We start from the raw sequence: 7260 nt of genomic DNA, 5'->3' as shown, positions 1-7260 counted from the left end.
TATATATATATATATATATATATATGTGTGTGCGTGTGTGTGTGTGTGTGTGTGTGTGTGTGTGTGTATGTATAATACAATCGTTACTAAGTGTGAATAAGATTGTCGCAAATACATTGCTAGAAATAAGATTTCAAATATTCTTAATGCTGTAAGAAGCGCGATAATGTATACACACGTGGTGATCATAGTAGGTACTCGCCAATGACCAACTCAAGAAACCACAGACTAGACGTTTAGTTTCACCTATTCTGTAAGCATCGTCATTGAGGACTGCTCGATTGGGCCAGTTCCGTCTCTCAGCATACATATATGTATTTAACATAAAATCTATGGATGATTTAACGGAATGCCAATGCATATACAAAAACTAATATAAACGGCTAGGAGATAAGATAGTATAGGTAAATACTTACCTATCCTAGTTTATTTCCAATGAACCTGTAAACGCCTCGCCCGAACATATCACAATACATAACACATTATAAACCGTATCATTAAGTCTGCTGTAATGAATGCAGAAACACATATAAAACATCTATATTTTCCCCCTCTGAAGATATTATGCTCAGGTCATATGAATTATTATATTTACTTAATATTAATTAAAACAGATGTAAGGGATGATGATCAATTTGCTGTTAATACTAAACAATTCTTAACTGCCCAATCTCTGTTTTCTTTTTCTTCTTTTATATGAATATAAACTATATGTTTTAATATATATACCTATTACTTTAAAGAAATTAATTCCCCCAAAATACTAAGTATTGAACCAGTATTTCCTTGAATGGAACAATCCCTTCATGAGGTTAACACAACCTCTAATCGAATATATAAACAAATATACACGCATATATATATATATATATATATATATATATATAGAGAGAGAGAGAGAGAGAGAGAGAGAGATGCACATAAACACGATTGGGCTTGATATATAAAATATAGATACATACATATATACATGTAGATATATACAGGGATATAGAAAGAGAAACAAAAACTGAAAATGTTCAGATGAGCACTCACGTATGAACATAGCTATTTATATACTTACAAAATAAATTTACAAGGATAACAAAGAATACGGAAAACTAAAGGGAGAGGGCACTGTATTTGAAGTCCGACAGCTGTTTTGGGGAGCGCGAAATTACATAATGTTTGTTGTGTTCATTATTAACAGATGAAATCAACAAAAGTCAAGTCAAGGATATACAACCAGTAGATTGATGCATATAAAAATTACGTGTATTACCGCTTCTTTCGTCAAGCGTGAAGATTGGCAAATAACAAGTGAATTCAGCGGTAGAATTGGAGAAAAGAAAGCTAAATGAAAGCTGGGAGAAGGTGGATGCAGCTAGTTTAGGTGGGGAGGGAGTGTAAATTACGGACTTCGAAGTATAACTTCAAATAATTTGAGCACTTCTACGTATTTTGTATTTTGAGCACCTCTCTCTCTCTCTCTCTCTCTCTCTCTCTCTCTCTTACTTTTAGGCTAGTTAAAATATGTTTGTAACGTATTTTTATTTCTAAAGGCAAATTCACAGCAGTTACCGCGAATATTTGAAAGATTATAATCTTCCAAATATCTAATAACCATAGATAATGAACAATAATTCTTTTGGCGAGAGAACAATAATTATTCGAAGATTATGTAATTCTATTAATTAAGCTGAATTTGGTAAAACTTGTAATAAATGATAAAATAATAGAAATCTAGAGACGGGTGAATACTTATTAGATACAACGGCCCCTGCTTCCATACAATAAACATTACATTGATTAATCAATTATATAAAAACGAGGAGATAGGTGAGAAGATTATACAATGAAATCCATTAAAACTTTGATTTTAAAATAACACAAAATAGATAATAAATTATGTATAATACACATTAATTGAAGCAAAAATAGAATTTGTCAGTGAACTGCGTGAGAGGTATATATCTTATTCAAAATTGTACGTTGCTAGTCGCAGATTTCTCGTGTGGTTTTCATTGCCATCCTATCATTTGTGTGCTCCACAAATTCAGAGCAGAACTCCAATTCAGGGCTGATCTCATTCAATACATGTCTACTCTCTTCGTCTTCTATTTGGTTTAATAGTTCTATCAGTTCTTCGTTTGTTTTGCTATAAAAATATCAACCTCAAACTTGACATCTAGGAAGACGTGATCTAACAATACATAAACATCGCCAAGAAAAATAACATCAATAAACTTCTACAAAGACAAAATATATCCAAACAATAAACAAAAAGTCTCAAACCGTTGTTTAGGCATTTACAACAACAGTTATTGCAGCCAAAGCAACAACAAACAGTTTTCGTCACCTTGCAGTTACAATATAGATATAACCGAACTAGAGAAACAAATAATTTACTCGATAACTTAGCTAGAGTTGATACTAGGAGAATAAAGATACAGTTACAGGTAAAATTCTTGTATTTTTAAACCAAACATAAAGATGAGACTATGCAAGAGTCAGACCCCCATCCTCACTCACGGTTCATTTTATATATTCACTTTAAAAACTCCTCAGATACCAATCCGTTGATTGCAAGTGGACTAGTTCAAACACGTTAACCGTAGATTAATCCACGTTGACCAAGGGGGAAAAGACAACGTGTCTATTTTGACTGGTTCGCAAGCTCTTCAGCTAGAATACTAGATTTTTAACAACGATGCCAGCGGCGGCGCAGCTGCTGCTGTTTCTGATGTATACATATTTACACACATACATACTTGTATACGTACATGCATACATGCGTACTTACATACATACATACATTCTTACATACATACATGCATACATGTTCACAGATATATGTAAATACACACACACGCGCACAAATACATACATACATACATACATACATACATTACATCCTACGGGCTTCGACAAAATTACTGACTCAAGGTTGTCGCCAACCCGAGGCTATATTAGAAAACATTTTTCGAAGATGTAACACATTGGCTTCGAACAGGAAACACGTTGCCGTAAAACAATTAATTATTCAACATGCCAATGTACATACATTGTATTTGAAGCAGCATGATTTCCAGTTACTGAGAAAGTTACTTGAAATTCCTCTGAAGCAGTTTTTAAATATCAACACAATTTTAGCAACTTTGCTTACGGTTCCAAGAATAAAACTTGAGTGGTATTAAGAAGGCAATGCATGAAGACAGTAATTTGTGAAAAGATTGTGGGAACGTTTATTGAAATTGATAGTGAAATTAGCAGAATGATACGCTGTGAAAATAATCGGTTTTCACATCAGTTTGATTAAAGCTGCATATTCTATAAAATATCAAAGTGTGAAAGTTTTTGTTCTATTTTACGAATGCATTCTAAGTAACTCTATACACTATTACACTTTCATATTCACTAACTGATAATTCCACTCTCAACCGTTGTTTATAAATATATAGTATTTAGTATAGGTTACAGAAAGCTTCTACGTAATTGGTTTTAATTTACTCGTATCCTGTTTTTACCTTTCTCTCTATAATCTCTCTCAACGTTATGTATATATATATATGTATATGTTTGTTTGTTTGTGTGTATTTATGTGTGTGTTTGGATAGATAGATAGATAGGTAGATAGATAGATAGGTAGATAGATAGATAGATAGATAGATAGATAGATAGATAGATAGATAGATAGATAGATGAAGGATATTGCGTTAATTCTTAATTTCTAAATTTTAATCCTTAGCTTTTTAACTTCATTACTAGCGTGCTTTCGTAATTGGTATCATGAAACCACACACTGGCATTGAGCTTCCATCTTACTTTTTTCACTTCTCACTCCACCTCTTCCTATTTATTTTTTATCTATTATTCATTTCTGAAGTTTGTTCTTGTGGTCGACATGGATCTTTGGATTATGGAGATTTGATGTTGGGTTGACAGGGGCCCTCTTTGATCGAGGGAACCGAGAGATGCCGAGGTCCAGGAGTAACTTTTGACCTATTGTGCGTGAGTGGGTTTTCGGATAAGTCTTTGCATACTTTCCCTTTAGGGCTTTCAGTGTACTTCGAGGTTATTCAAGGACATAATTCTCTTGAGGATTAATAAATTCAAATGACGTCAACAACACCTCTTTTATCTTATTTTACTTTACTTTATTCTGACGTATGCTATTTATGCACTCCTTATGCGGAATCCTTTTTACTGTCTAATAGGATGTAACAGCTTATATATATTTACTGTCTCCCCACTTTTCCATTACAGTGATTTCTAATATCTACCCCAGTAAATAATTAGCTTTGTTATGCATTTGTTCTTTCTTTTTCATATCTCAATTCTTATTTTTATCGCTCTCTTTTGACCCTACATTAGTTTCCGTGAATCTATTTTAATTTTACTTTATTTCATTCTGAATTCTGATTTCTTTCAGCATCAGCATCTTAGAATAAATAAATATTTATATACCATACTTTAGTTTCTCCTATTAATTAAGGTTTTACTGTAATTACTCCAGGGTCACCCACCTTTATTAGCTATATATTTTTCATGCCTGGGAATGTCGGTTTCTAAGATCACCAGGAATAATTCTGGTTAGCTTCAATGCCATCCCTCCCACTTTTCTCATGTGTTATGGCATATGACCGTTGTACTTACTGTACTATCCCTAACGCTATCTTCTTTTTGTCATCATCATCATTAAAGTAGTTCGCATTCAGCTTATTTTTACTGTCCCGCATGAACAAGGATGCTGGAGATCCGTGTCTGCATATGACGACGGCGTCACTGTAGAAAACCAAACACAGAAGTGACTGTCTAAGAAGGAAGGCGGAGAATGCGGCGGAGAGGAAGGGATGATAGAGACAGACTTTCTGACTTGATAATAGATTTTGCTATTGTTTCAGTTCAGTTAAGCATGAATGTAAAGTTGTTTGTAAGTGTACTTGAATAGCGTTTTACGAAGTAGATGTATCCTATTCAGGTCTCATCTTGTGGTTGAAGGTTTTCTTATGATTTATCAAGATTGTGTATATAAGCTTGCTAGTGGTTATAATGTGGTGTTGAGCTAATTTAGGATTCATTCAAGGACGTTTATAGACAATACCGGTGTGATTTGTTACAGAACATGGGTAAGGTAACAGAGCAGAGTAAGGTCTAAGTCAATGTTATTGTTAGAAGATTTCCTATTATAAATCTTCAGTTCATCATTAAGAATTATTTTAGGTACGGTTTTATAAAAAAATATCTCATTTCGATTATGCAACCACAACAAAAATCTTACAAACAATCACTCCAATCCAACAGTCGGAATACAGTTGTTGTATTATCACATCTTGCAGGCAAATAATACTTCACAAAGCTGTTTGTCACAGAGCAATGACAGCATCTACTGGATCCACTGAAGAAAAGTATATAGGCATCACGGAGATATATTTAAAATCAGACGCACATAACTCTCAAACTTTTAGACATAGAAACAGAATTAACTCCGCTATTTTATATAAATAGAATTGGAAAAATTTTTATATGTTGTCTGCAATTCTGAATATACTCAAACATTCACACATTCATGAGTATGAGGTCATTTCATAGGCTTTCTTATAATCTATCCATGCTATTGCTAAATTTTTCCTTCTAGATATTACTTCATTTAGAACTGCTTTGTCTATGTATAATAGATCATGAGTTCCTCTTGTCCTCTTCTTGCAACCTTTTTGCTCTTCGGGCAGCAAATTCTGGCTGTCAAGGTGCTCGTAAATGCTTTCTGAGAGCATTCCTGTTAACAGCTTCCACCCTAATGGTAAGCAAGTGATTTGTCAATAATTGCTAGCTGTATCACCCTTGATTTTGTCTTTCGTAAGAAGAACTGTTCTCCCTCAGGTCATCCAATCTGATATTACTCTTCTATTCAGGCAGTCCCGAAGTTGCTTCCACAGTATCCCATGTAATTTACTAAATTTCTTTAACCAGTACCCTTGAACTAAATCTGGTCCTAGGCCCTTCCAATCTGGCATTTTTCCTAACACTTTACTCGGCACTGTAACAGATGAGGGATATGGTTCTTGAGTTTATGGTAGTAACAGTACTTATGCACTTGGTTTTTGACTTTAGTATTCTTCTTACACTTATCTTTATTTTTTTGTTCTACCAATTATATCACCAGCTCCCAAGACTCCTGGATACTTATATCAATCTTCCGTAACATTACTTTTATGGTATTTCCTTTTCTTCATCACAACGCTTTCACACTGGGAAATACCAAATTCCGTTCTGACATTATTTCTAAACACTTCTATAATTTTACCACGGGTCTCCAATTCCACACCATTCTTGTCATATAGCTTTAAGATATTCCTGGATAGTAAACGTTTAATTATCCCCTGAACTCTTCCAGAACCATATCCAGCTTTTATTTTTCTTAATGTTAGGTAATGACCGAAAGCGTGTGTAATGTCCACGAATACAAGCAGTCAAAATGGGGTTCTTCCGAAGGATCTCTGGAATAAGGGTACTCAACAGGGATACATTGCTCGGAGATCTGGCAGTTTCACCAGGTCCAACCACGACTTTTCCGCATTGAGAGGTCACAGCTCCGGTGCTATGAACATGGAACTAGAATGTCACAGGAAAGTATTGAAAGATGGATCCTTCAAGTCAAACCAACCGAAAGGAGACCTAGGGTAGACCGAAAATGAGATGGTTGGATAATATCCTTTGTTTTAGTTAGTTATATTTTCAGGAAACTTGGGCTTCCTACCGGAAAAATCTAATGATGATGGCTTCTGATAGCATCTTAAGAAGAATCTGCCCTTACGACTCTCCCAAAAACAGTGATCCGTAAAGATGGATGGATGGATGGATGGATGGATGGATGGGTGGATGGATGGATGGCCAAAGTGTTCTTCAAGCAAAAATTTTGCTGTCTGTCTGCCCCATGTGAGGAGGAGAAGAAGAAGGAGAGGCATCATGTTAGTGATAGTAGTGTTGATGATGTTGATTGTGACGATGACGACGATTTTTGATTGATCATTATTGTGACGGTGATGATGATGATAATGAGGATGGTGATGAAAATGGTGATGAAGATGACTCACTATCAACATGAAGATAACGACAACAATGAAGATGCTGATGCCGCTGTTGGAGGTAATGTTCAAAGAAATTTCAATATTCGAAAGCATATAAGTTCTCTTTTCCTCCAATCTCTCTCTCTCTCTCTCTCTCTCTCTCTCTCTCTCTCTCTCACACACACACACACACACACACACACACACACACACA

This window comes from Octopus bimaculoides, chromosome 9 (genome assembly GCF_001194135.2).
Source record: "Octopus bimaculoides isolate UCB-OBI-ISO-001 chromosome 9, ASM119413v2, whole genome shotgun sequence".
NCBI lineage: Eukaryota > Metazoa > Mollusca > Cephalopoda > Octopoda > Octopodidae > Octopus > Octopus bimaculoides.
Note: the sequence above shows the minus strand (reverse complement) of the source record.